This window comes from Miscanthus floridulus, chromosome 8 (genome assembly GCF_019320115.1).
Source record: "Miscanthus floridulus cultivar M001 chromosome 8, ASM1932011v1, whole genome shotgun sequence".
In the NCBI taxonomy this organism is placed as follows: Eukaryota; Viridiplantae; Streptophyta; class Magnoliopsida; order Poales; family Poaceae; genus Miscanthus; species Miscanthus floridulus.
In genome coordinates this window covers 205541042-205560492 of record NC_089587.1, presented here as the reverse complement: position 1 = coordinate 205560492, position 19451 = coordinate 205541042, and the positions used below count along the sequence as shown (strand labels likewise).

The 19451-nt window shown below is 45.3% G+C and overlaps 1 pseudogene; it reads left to right on the top strand.

The window, feature by feature from the left end:
• Positions 1-5168: 5168 nt before the first annotated feature.
• On the top strand, positions 5169-5836 carry LOC136474682 (ubiquitin-conjugating enzyme E2 5A-like; annotated as a pseudogene).
• The last annotated feature ends 13615 nt before the right edge of the window (positions 5837-19451 follow it).

The following is a 19451-nucleotide window of genomic DNA, read 5'->3' as shown; positions in this document are numbered from 1 at the left end:
TACTTGCCCTTGATGTCTTTGACAGATGCAAAACCCAAGTGCACTTTGGCCATGAACAAACCGCTCTACACTTTATGTTCTCATTCTTCACAAACTTAATCACCTTCCTTTCTATCAGCCCATACTTGATGACAGCCTCCCTAAATGCTGACTTATCATTAAAAGCCATCCCAATAGTAAATACTGGCACTGGAGCATTGGCATCAAACTTGGGGAATTTCTTCTCCTTCCTAACCAACTCTCCATCAAATGTTTCATCATATGAATCATCCTCTTCATCAGTATCCATAGCATGGGAATCACAACCATCCTCTTCATTAGCATATTCCACATTGACATCATGCATTTCCTCATCAACCACCAACATGCCTCCAGCCTTTAATTTCTTCTTTAAATCCTTTAGCTCTGCTCTAATCTAGATTACCTTCTCATCCTCTCCATTGCTCTCATCATCACCAGGCAAGTAATCCTGGTCACTGGAATCATCCATATCTGAACTATGTTCCTTCTGTACAGGAGCCTCTTCATGAACATACACTTCTTCTTGCATAACTAACTTCTGTACAGGAGCCTCTTTCTCTCTAACCCAATGCAAATACTTAGTAGCACCTACTAAGTCCTTCTTCACTTGTTCTGGTGATGACATGTTCATTATAACCAAATCCTCAACCACCACATTGTCTTCATGAGGTGTTTCTATCCTAGTGCTTCCACTGCCTACTCTTTCACTTTCCATTTGAGCATCTTCCTCCCAGTCACTAACTGGCCCTCCCCATACTCTTTCTCCTCAGTCTCCATGCCATAAGCTTTCACTTCAATAAGCTCAACAAATACATCTGCAACCCCTCCATTAGTAACACATTCAGACATGTCCAAACAAGCCTTGTCATCTACCAAAACTCTGAGTCCATTTAGTAAATCCTTGCCAGGGAACAACCAATGGAGAAGAACAGACTCTGAAGCATTGTAATGGTCTTTAAGATGTCCAATTACTTCAGGCAAAGATATTTTGTCACGCTCGATGAATGACATCTCCTCATTTCCACCTAGATAATGAAGCTTCTTTCCATCATTGAAAAACTCGCCACCAAAGTAAAATCGAACACAAAGAAATTTCAAAGGGTCCATTCCTACAACAGATAGTACAGTCTTAGAGGACTATGGATCCGAGGTAACTAACCTAAGAGTACTTCCATCCATACATCCAGAAATACAGAAGGATTCAATCGTACCTGAGCGTGTTTGTTTCAATCCTCCAAGCCCATATGACTGCGAAGGCGGCGGTGGAGGACTCCTAGGCGGAGGGGAGACTGCGGACGTAGAGGCACATGAGGAGAGGATGCGGTAGCGGCTACGGCGCTGGAGGCGGCGGCGGCGTCTAGGGTTCGAGGGAGAGGAGCTGAGAGGGAGAGACAGAGCTGAGCGGGCCGGCTCGTGTTTTGACCCGCACGGTGATCCTACGTGTCCATCAACGCCAGCGTGGCCAGTCAAAACCGGGAACACGTCAGCGCAAACCGCCTCAATCGCGCCGATGAGCTTAAACTGAACGGGTTTGAAAGTTCCGGTGTCCAGACCAGACGGTTTTGTACTTGGGGGTCAAAATTAGACCGACATGAGAGTTGAGGGGGCAAAAATGGACTTAATCTAAAAAATAATATATAGTTTTAGCATCGTATTAATCGAGTACAAGCGTTTCTATACTAAAGTTTTTGCGTTTTATGGTGCCAAGTGGAGATACTTTCTATACTAAAGTTATAATTCTCAACGAGATCTACAACTTTCTTGTTTTGAGTTTTTGCATTTGAGATCGTTAAGATGCTTAAAAAATAAAATATAGTTTTAGCACCATATTAATCGCGTACAAGCTCTTATATTTTTGAGTATTTTAACGACATCAAATGCAAAAATTCAAAACTAAAAAGTTGTAGATCTTATCGAGAGTTATAACTTACATATAGAAAGTATCTCCATTTGGCACAATATAAGAAAGATACGAATTTTTTTAAGGCGACAAGCGCTGGTATGTGATTAATACGATGCTAAAACTATATATTATTTTTTTGAACATCTTAACGACCTTAAATGAAAAAACTCAAAACTAGAAAGTTGTAGATCTCATCGAGGGATATAATTTTTATATAAAGATCATCTTCATCCGAGATTGTATGAAAAAAATATAATTTTTCTAAGTTGCGCCACGTCAGTGAGTCAGCGTCCGGCTGACTGCCACGTGGCAGGCTTGCCGTGCTGCCATGCATGGCACGACAGTGTGGAAAAAATAAAATTTTTCTAAGTTACGCCACGTCAGCGAGTCAGCGCTCGGCTGACTACCACGTGGCAGGCTTACCGTGCCGCCATACATGGCACGACAACGTACTTTTGCCGCACCGCCAAAAGGGTCAGTTAAAAAAAAAGTGAAGACGTGTTAGCTTTGAAAATAGTGTTAAAAATAAAAAAAAAAGCTGATGCTGGACATATTTCCACTACGTGGCAATGACCGTGGACAAGCTCCTCCTCTACGTTGTGTCCGTGCTCTACGACCCCGTCCTCAAGATTTTTTTAATATTTTTTAAAAACTATTTTTAATTCTAATATTGTTTAATTTTTTCTTAAAAAACTAACACTTTTGGTCGTGCTTATTCGCATGGCGCGACAAAATCGCATTGCCGCGTCATACATGGGGGTGCAGTAGGAGCGGTGACGTGGCAGCGATAGGGCCGCTGAACGCTGACGTGGCCGGGGCTGTCGCGCCGCAGATATGGGGGCGTCACTGACGCGCCACGGAGCATGGCGCGGCAAGGCCCATGGCAAGACAGGTAGGCGAGCAGAGGTCAGGAGCGGAGCGAGGTCGGTCAAAGATTCGGTCTCGTGTTTTCGGGCGCGGCATCGCGAAGAGCTGGCGGCCCCCCTCTCCCACGCCTGCATTCAGAAGATCCGCTCCTGACCTCTGCTCGCCTGCATGTCTTGCCGCGGGCTTGCCACATCATGCTCCGTGGCGCGTCAATGTCGCGCTAAGATCCGCGGCGCGGCAGCCCCGGCCACGTCAGCGTTCAGCGGCCCTGTCGCTGCCACGTCACCGATCCTACCGTGCCCCCATATATGGCGCGACAACGTGATTTCGTTGCGCCATGCGAATAGGCGCGGCAAAAAATGTTAGTTTTGAAAAAAATAAACAATGTTAGAATTAAAAATAGTTTTAGAAAAGTATTAAAAATAAAAAAAACTCGTCCTCGACTGCGACCCCATCAACGAGGACATCGCTGATATCTACGCGGCCGACCTCGAGCTGTACGAGGGGACGGCCATGGCGTGGACCTGGGAGTACTCCTCGACGCCCATCGTCTCCCACTGCTACCCGGCCAAGAAAGACGCGAGCAGGAGCAGGAGCAGGCCGGGCTACCACAACGATGTGGCTGCTAGGTCTAGGAGTTCTGCCTACAAAGAAAAGAGGATCGTGGTGCGAGTCCCGTGAGATATTGGAGCACCGCGACGACGCATCGTCGTCGCTTGCCCGTGGAACGAGAGTCGTGGTGCCCCGTGAGACGTGGAAAAATGTGGCGGCGTTCTTCGGGCATGCACCGCCGCCTTACCATTTCCTACCTTTAGGTGGCGCTTCTCCTCTACCTTACTCCCTTTGTGTCACTATAGTGGCCGCGCACGCTTCTAATTAGAAAAGCTCAAATTTGTTGTGTATGTTGATCTACACAATTATATTGTTGTTTAAGTTGTAAATACTTATTTTGACTTTATAAAACTTATCAAACTGGTAAATTTGTATTTCAAATTACTTCTACACTACTGTTTTAAAAACTTTTTTTTTTCTCTCGAAACATAATGACAAGAAAATTTATTAGATACTCACTCCGTTCTAAATTATAAGTCGCTTTGACTTTTCTGGTTTATCCATTTTACTATATATCTAGATATATTATTATATCTAGATGCATAGCAAAATAGATGTACCAAAAAAGTCAAAGCGATTTATAATTTGAAACGAAGGGAGTACATATTAGTAGAGAAGGAGCCATGATATCACTATTGTTAGCATGGCCCTCCCCGCACCTTGGGCCACCATTCGTGCCATCCCAGAGGAGCGACGCGGGGCGGCTTAGGTAAAGGATAGCTCTTCACTACCTTAGACACACTATTGTTATAACTGTTTCAAAAATTGTATTTTGCGAGAAACTAGTGGTAAGAAAAATCTATCCGAAGATAGCTAAGCACAAATGTTGTAATCTCAAGTGCTCCCCTTATTTTCTTGTCATTACGGCGATTGCATTTTTTCCAAGTATATTCTTGTCATTACGGCGATTGCATTTTTTCCAATTTTATACTTGAAAAAAGTGAATTATATAATGCCAAGGAAACTTTTGGTAGTAGGAAATACCGACAATGATTTTGCATCTCAATTTTTGCGATAATATATCTATAGGTACATTATACATACGCATTGGATGAAAAATTTTAGAAACTTATAAATATTTGTTTCGAGGAGTTTTTTATGATTGCACAGAATGTGTGGTTTGTACCAAATATTTTCCAAAAAAAAGAAAGAGCACAATATTGTGCGATTGTTATTGATAGTGAAGTAATTAGTGTCTCTAGCTTGATGTGAAGCAATTGTTCATGCGGAAGTTTCTCATTTTTCTGAATGCATGGCCTTTATGCATATTATATACTCCCCGTTCTAAATTATAAGTCGTTTGGACTTTTTTAGTTCATTCATTTTGCTATGTATCTAGATATATTATTATATCTAGATGCATACTAAATTGGATGTACAAAAAAAATCAAAGCGTCTTATAATTTAGAACGGAGGGAGTATATGTTTTGACATAGACTTCATGAGCTGTTGTTTTTGCAACAGTAGATGTTATCTGTCACAGCCATATAGTGGTCTATGGTATTTGGGGTAAATTGCGGCACACTACAAGAGTACAAGTTGTCGATAAATGGAGTCTCTCCTCGGTGTGTAAAAAGTCCTCCATCTATATATGCCGCCCCCTCCCCCTTCAACTTCAAGCCATTTCGAGTTAACCAACCCAAGTACACGTTTCACATTCTGATCTCTGTTCGTTTGGTGCCTTCGTGGGAGTCTCTAGCTAGGCTCCCCGATCGTTGCATCACCGGTCACCGCTCACCGCTCACCGGCCATGCAGGCAAAGGCCATGGCTCCCGGTGGCGGTGCTCTCCGTCTCCGGGGAACGACGACCACGGGCGCGCGGCCAGACAAGTCTTTGGACGACGCGGCTTCAGAAGGAGCTCGAGGGGCTCTGGGGCGACCCGCCCGAGTGGTGCGTCCCCGGCGCCGACGCGACGGACCTCTTCCACTGGCAGGTCGTCGTCATCGGCCCCCGAGGAAGCCCCTACGACGGCGGGGTGTTCGCCGTCCGCTTCAAGTTCCCACGCCACTACCCCTTGAAGCCTCCCAAGGTCACCTTCGCAACCAAGGTACCGGCTCGCTCGCTCCCTGCAGTTCTTCTTCGGTTTTGGTGGGTTCACGCATGCGTGTCGCCCTTGCGATTTCAGGTGTACCACCCGAACATCGATCCGAGGACCGGACTGGTTTGCCTGGACTTCCTGACTGACAACAAGCACTGGTGGACGCCGGCTTGGACGGTGGACAAGATTCTCCTGGTCATAGTCTCGCTTTTGCACGAGCCTGTCATGGATGGCCGCGCCATCAACCCCGACGCCGCGAACCTCTACAAGCGGAAGAGACTCAGGTACGTGGAGATCGCGAGGGCCAAGACCCTGGAGCACGCCACGGCGTCGGCGTCTTCAGAGAAGGAGCGTCCGCAATCCCGGGGCGTTTCGCTGTGCCGTCGGCTCATGACAAGGGCGGCGTTTCTTCAGACTTCAAGATAGGGGCCTGCAACATGCAGGCTGCAAAACGTTGTCTCCGCTCCGAGAAAACCAAGATTCTGTGATGCTGGCTGGCTGATGGACATGTACGCGATGGGGTTTTCATCTTCAATTAGGCCATTGTTCTATGCTTACCACTTTACCAGCTTACAATTCGTTGTTGAGTAAGTGCCTAGCTAGTTGATCCATGGAGGTTTGTAACACGTTCGTTCTTTGGACTTTGGATGGTCGTTTACAAAATGATTGTATCATTGTAGAAACTAATGGCCTGTTCGCTTGACTGATAAGTTATGACTGAAAGTACTATTAACTGATTTATTGTGAGAGAAAAATACTGTTTACTGGCTGAAAAAGTACGACTTATAAGCCAAACAAACATGGCGTAAAAAGATGATGCGGAGATGAGCGTCTGCTTTCTAATTAAAGTCTGTCAGGGCCGAGTCATTTCCCTTATTACTTTCGCAAGCATATGCATGGTGCTTGTTAATATTCCAAATGGTCGCGTAGTTACTCGCTTGGTGTTCCCAACCATATCCCACTTTTCTTATTCGAGCCGGTGTGCGTTGGTTTCGTGAGGAGGATTTGTTTGTTGTGTCGTGGCTCGTGAGTCGTGACAATGGACTTTTTTTCTGCGATGGGAGAATATAGATCATTTCTTATTATCAAACCGGTAGAGTTTGGCCAGCTCTCAGACCATCCATGTGACCCCGATTAATTCAGCTGTTGGATTGTTAGATCAGCGCTCCTGGTTGCTCCCACCGGCTTCTACAGTGACCGCCTTCGAATATCTTCTCCCACCGCGTCCGCTGCCTCTCGAAGCCTCCCGTCGTACCGTCTCCTTCGACCTCTCCGCGACGCTCGGCGCCCCCTCTTCCAGCCCTTCCTCTTTCCCTCCCGACGCGGCGACGCCCTCCTCCTCCTCCTCCTCCCCTCGCGTCGCCGCATGCCGGGAGGGTCAACGCTGCCGGCTCACCGCGCGAGCCCCTGCCGGAACTGCAGCACGATGCCGCGGTGGTGGCCGACCCTCCGCGCGGCCGCCACCACACTCCTCCTCCTCCTCCTCCTCCAACACCACCACCACCACCACCACCACGCCGCTTCCTCCTCGCGACGCAAGGCAGCGGGTCGCACGGCCTAGGGTTTGACCCCTCCATCGCCGATCGTCCCCACGGCCGTGCGGGCAGCCAGCTGAGGCCCTAACGCGACGGCCAGCTCTCGCGGCGGAGGGACCTCCGTGCTGGCCGTCGATGACGATGGGGAGGTCATGTCAGCAAACTCAGCGGTGGATCTGAAGCGGCCGCTCGCGGGGTCCCTCCCAGCGGCGGATCTGAAGCTGGAGCACGACGTGGACCTCATGCCGGCAACGGAGGCGGTGGATCTGCACCGAGCAGGCAGATCTAGAACAAGGCCTCCCCGTCTCCACTGGATCCGGCTGCATGGGCTCCACCGATGGTCGGCAAGGTAGGAAAGGAGATAAAGGGGATTTTTTGCTCACCCCCCTTCACGCGCTGCCTGAATTTGCTCAGCCCTCAAATAGAACCTTGTCCTATTTACATGGACAATGATCTCTGTTAGTTTCACATGTTTAAATTCAATCCTAGACTGATCCTATTGTGTGCCTTTAATTATATGCCGCCACCAGTAGGAGGTATTTCCAAAGCCTGTGCTTTTAGCGCCAACTTCTCATATAAGAGCTGGTGCCGGCCTGAACTTCTTGTGTGTTCATATATGGATCATGTGCTGCATAGGTGAGTTCTATCTCTCATAGGTGTGTTCATATGTGGATCATGTGATTTTATGAAAAGATAAGTGGTAGATCAACTCGTCAGATAACATTGTAGCACCATCAAGAATTATCTCTATACTTTTTTTTGGAGTACCACTAAGCTAATATTAGTTGCTATGCCGTTTGTATGTATATAAGTTGCAGCAGCAATGTAGTGCCTCATGGTTTGCTTTGCTTTGTAATAATAGCTTCTAAAAAGCGATCAACTTAGCGATATAGGCTTATGCCTTGCTGCCTATGGTGCCTTTTAGCAAAGTGATCACCTTATCGATTTAGGTCTGCATCTTACTGCCTATATTTTACAAGAAATAACTGCTTCTTTGTACGCCTAATCTGCCTGGCCAGCATTAGATGCAACAAAAAAAGATGTTTGACTCAATATAGATCCATGATGAGAGTCCTTGCTATAGGCTCATGTCATTTGCAGTGATTGTGTGTTGACGCTGGTTGAGTCATTATCAAGGTACACTTTGTCAAGCTATATTCTTTCCTGTTTTTTAGTGCACTGGCATTTATATTGTCTTTTGTTGTTCAAAATGTAAACATTCGCTTTCTCTTTAAGATAATTCTATTCATAAGATCGGTATGTGATGCCTCTGTTTGCCTCATGCAGTTAATTGTCTCAGGTAAACTCACATAATTTAGGAGAGGAGTTCTCCAGCTTTCAGAAAATCTGCCAGTTCATGTTGATGCTTAGATTAATCTTTTTGAGGTAATGCTATATCATTCTTTACAGTAGTACACAAAGAATTTCGAGAGTCAAATTAGCTCAACCTTTTTTCATTGTTTTTTGGATATTTAGTGTAACATGGAATTGTCCTTTTCCCTGAGCAATTTTTCTCTGTGTGTAGCTTGTGTGTAGCTTGCAGAGAGTGAAGCTTATTGGTTGATCATGGACGCTGTCTTTGACAGATTTAGTGGCTCTTTTTTCCCTTTCAAATTTTTATGTACCTTTATTCTATTTTTTATTCAATGTGTTCCAAATATTCGCTTGGCTTCACTTATCTGGAAGCTAACTTCATTTGCAGGTTCCAGGGCTCAAGACCTATTATGACTATGCCAAAAAGAGGTTGAGTATTGCAGAGAAAATGGGAAAATGGGTTTGATCCCCTCCAGCCCCACACATGTATGCAAATTTTGACAGCAATCATGTTAGATTACATGATTATTGTTCATGATCAAGATTAGACACGCACATGGGTTCTAACATAATCTGTATAACCTTCAATTTTATATGGCAGACCTATGCGCGTGATTTGCCGGCGCGCGTGATGGTGGGCGTGATGGACTAGTTTTTCATTAAGCAGAAGAGAATTATAAGATCCAACTACGAGAGAACACTCATAGCACATATTACCAACCACTAAGTCAGCAGTGAGTAAACTGGAATACAATATAATAAACAAGAAAGAAAAAGAGAAAGAAAGGAGCGATTGCCCTCAGCACCCAAAATCTACCAACTGAGCCTACAAAAAAGGATACAAAGACGCAATGGTTGCCTACAAACAAGACGGTGCCCTAGTGGCAAACAATCCACCCAGAGAGAAGCGAGCATCCAGCAGCAACGGCGGCAAAGCATCTGCCAATGACCACGGTGGCCAAGCATCCACCAAGAGAAGACGCCCTGCGGCAAAGCATCCACAGGGGGAAAGGCCAAAACACACTCGGCAGCAAAGCATCTGCCAGAGAGGAGGCCAACGACAACGGTGGTAAAGCATCCGCTAACGACCACGGCAGCCAAGCATCCGCCAAGAGAATACGCCCTACGGCAAAGCATCCGTGGGGGGAATGACCAAGACACACTCGGCAGCAAAGCATCTACCGCGAGGAGGCCAACGACAACGGTGGCAAAGCATCCGCTCGAGAAACCAATGACGGCCAAGCATCCGCCATGGAGATAGAGATAGCGGCAAAGCATCCGCTATGGCAGCCAAACAACGACGACAAGGTCAAATGCTGCAGGACAAACCATTGCGAGTAAAACAAGGGCTCACACAGGCACAACGAGGGACTCCACCAAAAGCCGACAGAATAGATGAGCCACGGATGTCAGCGACCGCACGGGGGACAAACGATGAGCCGGAGATTCTTCCACAACGCCTTCAGGAAGGAGGTGACGCCCATAGTGGATGCCATCATCGATGGCCTTACAGCTTGTAAGGCGGGGCTTTCACCCAGAATCTGGCATCGTCGGCGGGAAGCATGGGGTTCAACAACGACGCCTCCAAGGAGGAATGTGGCGCTCGAGGTGTCACCGCCGCCCGCTCGACCAAAACCGAGCTGAGCTTTCGCCCAGAACTCCTTGCCTCCAACCCGCTGCCCTAGATAGCCAGTAGGGTGACACCAACCCCGCAATTGGGACTCAACATTGCGCGAAGCCAGCAGGGTCAGATGCAGAAAGGTGAACTGACCGCCGGCCTATGAGCTCGCTGGTCGCTGGTCACTGAAGCGCGAGCCAGCTGCTGGGCACAGGGGGTGCACGTAGCTGGCCGAGTCCGCCTGACCCTAGCACTGGAGGCCACCCGCCACCCGTTGATCGTGGATCTAGGGGCCACATGCGGCTGCCTGCATCGTAGCCCCAGCCAAAGCCGGCCGCCCATCCCCGTACAGAGGAGGCAAGTCAGCGCACGCAGCTAGACCCGAAGGCGCCAGATCTGCCCGGCTTTGGGCGCTGGAGGCGCCGGATCTGCCCACCCCATAAACACAGATGCAGGGTGCGCACGCGACCAACTGTCAGCGTCGCAGACCCGGCCAAAGCCACCCATCCCTAGGACGGAGGAGGCCTTTCAGTGCATGTAGCCAGCTAGATCCAACGCGGCACCACAGCCCCGGCCGTAGCTAGCCGATCACACGTGGAGTGCAGCCAGATCCAGCCACCATAGGGCCAGATCCGGTGCCCAGGAACTCCGCCAGCCCATGGTTGCCGCTGCTTGAGGTGGAGCTCAGGGAGGATGGGAGGAGGAAGGAAGAGGAGGTAGGAGGGGAGGGGAAGGAGCGACAGCAGCCTTTCCTGAGCAGGACCACCGCGGGCCGCCACCACCGCACATTGGAAGGAGCGGTGATGGTGGCCAGAGGAGCGGTCCCGAAGGGCCTGGTGGCGGCGGGGGTTGGCCCCTCAAGTCGCCTCAGAGAGACGACGTGGGGGTCATGGGTCTTTTGAACTGAACCCCATCCATCTTAGCCAGTGCACCTCCTTGTGACAGTGGACTGCCACACATTGTGAGAAGAAACCCTTTCGATTGTATCTTCGAGGTGACTTAGCTATTTCCAGTAGAGTGGAAAGTTCCAAAACAAGCTTGGTGTACGTGACTGTTATAGGTCAACCCTGTGTGCTAAGTCTCCCAAAGTTTCTACTATTTTACCACTCTCTAATTTTGGGAAAAGGGGTTGAGGGAGCACTGAGCACATCGGTTGCTTACAGCTAGAAGGGCAAATTGCGGTGAGTCGGCCTGTGAGTTCGTGACAAGGAAACCGACTACAACCTAACTTACGAAAAAGTGGACTTTTTCGTACAAAGAAGGTTTTAGTTTTGGGGATAAATTGATTCCATGGAATAAGGTAGTTGCAAAGGTAGCGTTAGTGCATCTAAATTGACCAGCCTAATTCCTACAGATGGACCCCAAACATAGATTTATTTTCGTACAAACAATGTACTTCACTGCTTCCTCCGCCGCCCCCAACCCCCCCAAAAAAAGAAAAGAAAACATCCCAGATTTAGGTTAAAGTCAAAATTTCTCAATTAATTTATAGAAAATAATATTATACATGATAAAACAAGAATATGTCATTCTTTTGGGGACAAAGAAAATATGTAGCTTTACTTAATAATCAAAATATTATATCAACAAAGAAGGTTTTACGAAACACAATCCCTACTAGTAATGGAAACGGGGATCCCGATCTTCCATCAGGTAGAGGTAACTATCGTTGTGGCGGAGAATGACACACCGATCCGGCTTCAGATCGAAAGATCGAACCCTGCAATCTTAGCACCATAGCTCCTCTGGTTATCAACTAAGTCACGAACCAGGTTGACCTCACCAAGAAGGCTAATCCCTGCCTGCGCAACGAAGAATGCAAGCAAGAACAAGAAAGAATACAACCAAATTGCAGATAAATGATTAATCTCACGAAGTTTGGGTCTCACAAACCGATGAACGACGAAACTGTTCTTGACAGAATAATCTAAGCAAAACCCAAACCCTAATAGAGGGGCGACGACTGTTTATGAAGACTCTAGGGTCATGCAAGACTCCTGGACGTGCCCCTAATGGGCCCAAACTCGATACATGGTCCAACGGACCAAAAGACGGTGTCGCAGCACCTTGGCAGATTCTGGATGCTAACTTGTAACCATGATTCCCATTGATTCCGAACAGCTTTTGACGTGAAACTACTTTGATTAGCTTCCTTATCAAATTATCTTTCCATCCATATGTGGATCATCAAAAATGGAGTTCGGATGCATCATGAGTGACCAGTTTAAGACAGACGGATCCTAAAGGCCGAGGTAGACTCGAAATCATGTTGGACCGGGCCTCCGGTTCCTGTTGGATGTCCTTGCTGGTCATCTTCACCTCCACCATGTCCTCTAAGTCCTTCATGACCCTCTCCAATATTCCTAAGCAAGATAACATCATTAGGTAGTAGTCTATTCTCAAAAGTATAAAAAGAATCGCTTAAGAACGAGCTCACCTCTAAATTGAGTTGACGCATTCGAGTCCGGGTCATTGGACCTTGCATGACGGCTGGAGGATTAGCGGGTTTATCCAAAGGAGTGATGTCCTCATCATCCTCCCCCTCTTGAAATGGAGTCGTCCTTGACTCAAGCTCATCTTCTTCTCCCAAATAAGGTTTCAAATCTGCAATGTTAAAGGTGGGACTAACCCCGAACTCAGGTGATAACTCAAGTTTGTAGGCATTATCATTTATTTTCTCAATTATCTTATAAGGACCAGCTGCTCTTGGCATTAATTTAGACTTACGCAGCTTAGGAAATCTATCTTTTCTCAAATATAACCAAACCAAATCACCCGGTTCAAGTTTAATCTCTTTTCTACCTTTACTACCAGCAATTCTATAATTTTCATTCATTCTTTCAATATTTGCTTTAGTTGCTTCGTGCAACTTACGAATAAAATCAGCATGCTCTCTAGCATCACTATGTATTCTCTCAGTGGTAGGTAAAGGCAAAAGATCAATAGGAGCACAGGGGTTAAAACCGTACACTACCTGAAAAGGACTTACCTTGGTGGTGGAATGTTCTGCCCTGTTATATGCAAACTCCACATGCGGCAAACACTCATTCCACATTTTCAAATTGCGCTTCAAAATTGCTCTCAACATGGTGGACAATGTTCGATTCACAACCTCAGTTTGCCCATCAGTTTGGGGATGACATGTTGTAGAAAACAACAGCTTGGTCCCCAATTTATTTCACAATGTGCGCCAAAAATGACTCAAGAATTTTGCATCGCGATCTGAAATAATAGTAGAAGGCATACCATGCAAGCAAACGATTTCTTGAAAGAAAAGGTCAGCAATATGAACAACATCGTCGCTCTTATGACAAGGAATAAAATATGCCATCTTAGAAAAACGATCAACCACCACAAAAATACTATCCCTCCCCCTCTTAGTCATTGACAAACTCAATACAAAATCCATAGATATATCAGCCCAAGGAGTAGAAGGAATAGGAAGAGGCATTTACAAACCATGTGGGTTCAACCATGACTTAGCTTTTTGACATGTGGCACACCGAGCCACGTACCGCTCTACATCTCGCCTCATCCTTGGCCAAAAGAAGTGTGTGGACAACACCTCCTCTGTCTTCTTGGCAACAAAATGTCCTATTAATCTGCCTCTATGTGCCTCCTGCAACAACAAAAGATGAATGGAACCAACTGGAATGCATAGGCAGTTAGCTCTAAACAAAAACCCATCATTGATCATAAACTTATTCCATGCATGTCCCTCTCTACAATTAAGCAACACGTCCTTAAAATTAGGATCAAGCATATATTGTTCTTTTATTGATTGAAGACCAAAAATCTGACGATCAAGTTGGGACAGTAATGTATATCTTCTAGACAAAGCATCAGCAATCACATTATCCTTTCCTTTCTTGTGTTTGATAATATAAGGAAAAGATTCAATAAATTTAACCCATTTAGCATGCCTATGATTCAGATTATTTTGAGAACGAAGATACTTAAATGATTCATGACCAGAATGAATAACAAATTCTTTAGGCCACAAATAATGATGCCACATCTCTAAAGAACGAACAAGTGCATACAATTCCTTATCATACGTGGAATAATTAAGAACAGGGCCATGTAGTTTTTCACTAAAGTAAGCAATGGGTTTACCATCTTGCATCAAAACACCTCCAATGCCAACTCCACTAGCATCACATTCTAGCTTAAAAGTCTTACCAAAGTTTGGAAGTTGCAGCTATGGTGCGTGTGTAAGCTTGTCCTTCAAAGTGTCAAAGGACTCCTCATGTGCCTTTCCCCAATGAAACATCACCCCTTTCTTTGTCAACTCATGCAATGAGACAGCAATGGTGCTAAAATCTTTGACGAAGCGGCGGTAGAATCCTGCAAGATCAAGAAAACTCCTCACCTGTGTGACGGTTTGGGGAACCGGTCAGCTCTTTATGGCTTCAATTTTCATCTCGTCCACCTTAATTCCCTGTGGAGTTACAACATAGCCAAGAAAAGAAACTCAATCCGTACAAAAGATGCACTTCTCAAGGTTACCAAATAAATGTGCATCACGTAAAGCATTAAAAACAGCACGTAAGTGATCCATATGTTCATCAAAAGACTTGCTATAAATTAATATATCATCAAAGTAAACTACCACAAAATGACCAATAAAAGCTCTTAAAACCTCATTCATTAAGCGCATGAAAGTGCTATGTGCATTTGTCAAACCAAAAGGCATAACTAACCACTCATACAACTCAAATTTGGTTTTAAACGTAGTTTCTATTCATCTCCAAGTTTCATTCTAATCTGGTGGTAGCCACTTCGCAAGTCAATCTTAGTGAAAATTATAGAACCACACAACTCATCAAGCATGTCGTCTAGCCTAGGAATAGGATGACGATACCAAATAGTAATATTATTGATGACTCTACAATCAACACACATACGCCAAGTTCCATCTTTCTTAGGAACCAAAAGTATAGGAACGACACAAGGACTAAGGCTTTCACGTACATACCCGCGGTCCAAAAGGTCTTGGACTTGCCACTGAATTTCCTTAGTCTTATCGGGATTGGTTCGATAGACAGCATGGTTGGGCAAGGTTGCTCTCAAAATCAAATTAATTTGATGCTCCATTCCTCTCATAGGTGGCAGCCCCGGGGTATCTCTACTGGAAAAATATCCTCATAGTCCTGCAAAAGGTTAGTGATAGCAGGAGGCACCGAGCTAACAATATCATCAAGCGAAAACATAGCTCGTTTGCAAACCAAAGCATAGCAAATATCATCATCAGAAATTTCAGCAAAGTCATATTTTGTTGCAAGCATAACACCACCCTTCAATTTAATTCCCTCAGCCTTAGAAATAGATGTAGACTTATCCTTTTTAGGTGGGAAAATAGAATTAGCAACTTGCTGATTTTCAGATTGAACATCATTTAAACTAGCAGTGCGTTCTCTATCAGCTTGTACAATTTGAGCAGGTGTCAAAGGTACCAAAGTAATTTTCTTTCCTTTATGCACAAAAGTATATTTATTACTTCTACCATGGTGTGTAGCATCATTATCATGTTCCCAAGGACGACCCAATAAAAGTGAATAAGCTTGCATATGTACCACATCACAATCAACAGAATCAGCATAAGAACTAATAAAAAATAAAACTCTGTAAGTTTGTGTTACCTTTGCTTTATCAGAATCATTTAGCCACTGAATATGGTATGGACGTGGGTGTGGGTGTGTGGTCAAGCCAAGCTTCTTGACCAAATCAGAACTCACCAAATTATTGCAGCTACCTCCATCAATAATGACACGTGCTCGACGGTTGCTAATGACGAAGAAAATCTAGAACAAGTTATGGCGTTGTAGCTTCTCAGATTGCTGGACTTGTGAGCTGAGCACCCGTTGTACAATGATGCTCCTATAGGACGCCGTGGCCTCATCACCAAGGACTTCGCCATCCTCCTCATCTGCATCTTGGTCTTCTTCATCCTCAATGTCAGAGGTGCTGATGTAACCATCTTTTATAGCAATATATGCCCATTGACTTGGGCAGTCCTTCTGCACATGGCCAATGCCATGGCAGCGGTGGCATTGAATGCCCAAAGTGCGTTCCATCGATGCAACAGATGAGGCACTCTTGGTAGGCACCTGCAAATAATTTTTACCTGAATCTGAAGGTCATGTGGGAGGTGCCTTAGGTGTAGCAGAAACTCCAGAGGCTGTTGGTCGCTTGCTTGTTGGTGGAGGCGCCCGAAAAGTGGTTGGCTTGGTCAGCCCCAAAGATGGTGCCGAGCGTGGCATGTATGTGGTGCTGACCTTGCTCTTGCTCTGCTATTCACGCCTCTGCAATTCCTTTTCTACAAGCATAGCAAACTGAAACAACTGGTTGACAATGTTAAATTCTTTATAATCAACAATGTGCTAAATCTCATGCCTCAAACCCGAATAAAAACGACAGATGGCATCTTCGTTCCCCTCCACAACACTACAACGCATCAATTCCTTTTGGAGCTCACCATAGTAATCCTGTACAGATTTATCTCCTTATTCTAAACGCATCAATTTCTTACGCAAGTCTCTATGATAAGAAGGGGGAACAAAACGATCACACATAGCTATCTTAAGTTCTTCCCACGTACTAGGTAAAGCATCCTATGTAGCTAGCTCATTCCACCAAATAATGGCAAAATCCTTAAACTCACTAGTAGCTTATCGAACTCTATGATGCTCAGGCACAAGATGGGCACTAAACTTTTGTTCTACTGTCATCTCCCAATCAAGATATCTCTCAGCATCATAATGACCCAAAAAATATGGTATTGTGAACTTAATCTTAGCATAAGGATCATCGGGTACACAATGATTATTATCTTGATGGTGGTGGACACCACCCATATCTATCGTGTTACGGCGAAGACGTCATCGTAATCTTGCTTGTCGGAAGGCTGCTCGATCTATATTCCCAACAGCATCATGCACCGTGTCTTCTGGCAAGAGACCATCGGTGTTGCTGTCGGAGACGTCATTGTTGTTGACCGCCACCAATGTTTCCAACTCAGTAACCTTGTTGGTTAGCGTAGAAATTCGTTTGTCCAATCTCGCCATGCTGTTGCCAATGTTGAGTTCAATGAGTGCGTCAGTGATGGCCTTCTTGATGGCCTCATTCATCCTTTTTTGGGCATCCTCCACAACAGCTTATAGTTGCTCTTAGCTGACACACTCGTTGAAACCCTTAGGATTGTTATCTCCAGTCTGATCACCTCCTGCCATTGTAAACACAAAAATAGGAACAAACGGTAAAAGTTATCCCTACCAAATGACTACGTGGTTGTAGTGGTGTCACTTTTCACAGCAAGTAGAAGCGTCTTACCAAGCTCTTACAAAGTTCTTACCAACACAAGCAGTGGGCGGTACAACCGGTGGCTGGTTCGTGATACCTATGAGGCAGTGGTACCGAGATTGCAAAGCCCTTTTTCTATACTGATCTAAAGAATTTGTGGAGCTTGGAAGGCAAACAAAGAGTAATATGTATATCTGGAACACAAGTCAGTAACAGAAAGTAATGCTGAATTATAGTCCAAAGTACTTGTTCTCATTGCTGATCTAAAATGCTCCAAGTACTAGGTGTGTAACAAACAAGCAAGTATGGTGGATATCAAAAAGATAGATGTGTGAAAAACAAGTATGATGGATGAAAACAGCAACACAAACAAGGAACCAGATAGCACATGCTAACATAGCTCACTTTGGTCTTCTCTATGTGCTTCTCTAGATATTGTTCCTCTTTTGCCCCTCTTTTTTTTCTATTTTTTGGCTGTCGTTGTTTTTTTGGGAAATTTTGACTTTTTTATTTTATTTTTTTGATATTTTTTCTTCACTTAGGAGCACAAAAGAAGTAACCACAAAAAATATGAGCTTAAACAAGTGAAAGACGTGGCCTGTGGAATTTTTAGAAAACTTGCTCAAAATCGACAAAAACCTTGTAACCACGAAAAGAGGATCTTGTGACCACTTTTTGACCAATTTAAAATTTTCCAACCCCGGCAAATCCAGAGATGGACGGATCCAAATTTTTTTTCTAATCGATTTTGATATATGGAACGTCGAAATCGGGGTTCGTATGCGAAAACTAGACCAGTTTTAAGAATTGGCTCCGAATTAGAGGACAAAACGGGAATAATATGCGCAAAATTGGTCACAGCAGCAAAGATTTGATGGAAACGATGGGAGAAAACACACGAACTGGACTCTAACATGACCTAACCAGCAACAAGACCTTGACCAGGACACAAACTCAATACGACGGACTCTGAAACCGAAATATGCAAAGGCTATGGTGCGGAAGGTTCTACGACAGGGAAAAAATATGGCACTAGACTATGGGACGAAAGTGAAACACTCAAAACTAGGGGATAAATGTAAACCTGACGGTATACCTTAGCTCTGATTACCACTTAATGGAAATAGGGATCCCGATCTTCCATCAGGTAGAGGTAACTATTGTTGTGGCGGAGAATGACACACCGATCCGGCTTCAGATCGAAAGATCAAACCCTGCAATCTTAGCACCACAGCTCCTCTGGTTATCAACCAAGTCACGGACCAGGTTGACCTCGCCAAGAAGGCTAATCCCTGCCTGCGCAACGAAGAACACAAGCAAGAACAAGAAAGAACACAACCAAATTGTAGATGAATGATTAATCTCACGAAGTTGGGGTCTCACAAATCGATGAATGGCGAAACTGTTCTTGACAGAATAATCTAAGCAAAACCCAAACCCTAATGGAGGGGCGACGGCTGTTTATGAAGACTCTAGGGTCATGCAAGACCCCTGGACGCACCCCTAATGGGCCCAAACTCGATACATGGTCCAACGGACCAAAAGACGGTGTCGCAGCACCCTAACAGATTCTGGACGCTAACTTGTGACCATGATTCCTGTTGATTCCTAATAGTTTTTGACGTGAAACCACTTGGATTGGCTTCCTTATCAAATTAGCTTTCCATTCATATATGGATCATCGAAAACAGAGTCCAGTTGCGTCCTGGGTGACCAGTTTAAGGCAAACTGGTCCTGGAGGCCGAGGCAGACTCGAAATCATATTGGACCGGGCCTCCTGTTCCTGTTGGACGTCCTTGCTGGTCATCTTTGCCTCCACCACGTCCTCTAAGTCCTTCATGACCCTCTTCAATGTTCCTAAGCAAGATAACAATATTAGGTAGTAGTCTATTCTTAAAAGTATAAAAAGAATCGCTTAAGAACGAGCTCACCTCTAAATTGAGTTGACGCATTCGAGCCCGGGTCATTGGACCTTGCATGACAGTTGGAGGATCAGTGGGTACATCCGAAGGAGTGATGTCCTCATCAACTAGTCCATCTTTGACGGGTATGCTAGAGTCGGCAGGAATCCGTCTTCATTGTTGGGTAATGAGCCTAGGATCCGTCTTCATTGCTGGGTAATGAACCTAGGATCTAGATAATTATTAAGGATTCTATTGACCCGATGGTGAATTTAATGTCGGGTAGAGCCACGATACGACAGTGATATGGGAAGATATCGTATCACTACCTAGTCAGGC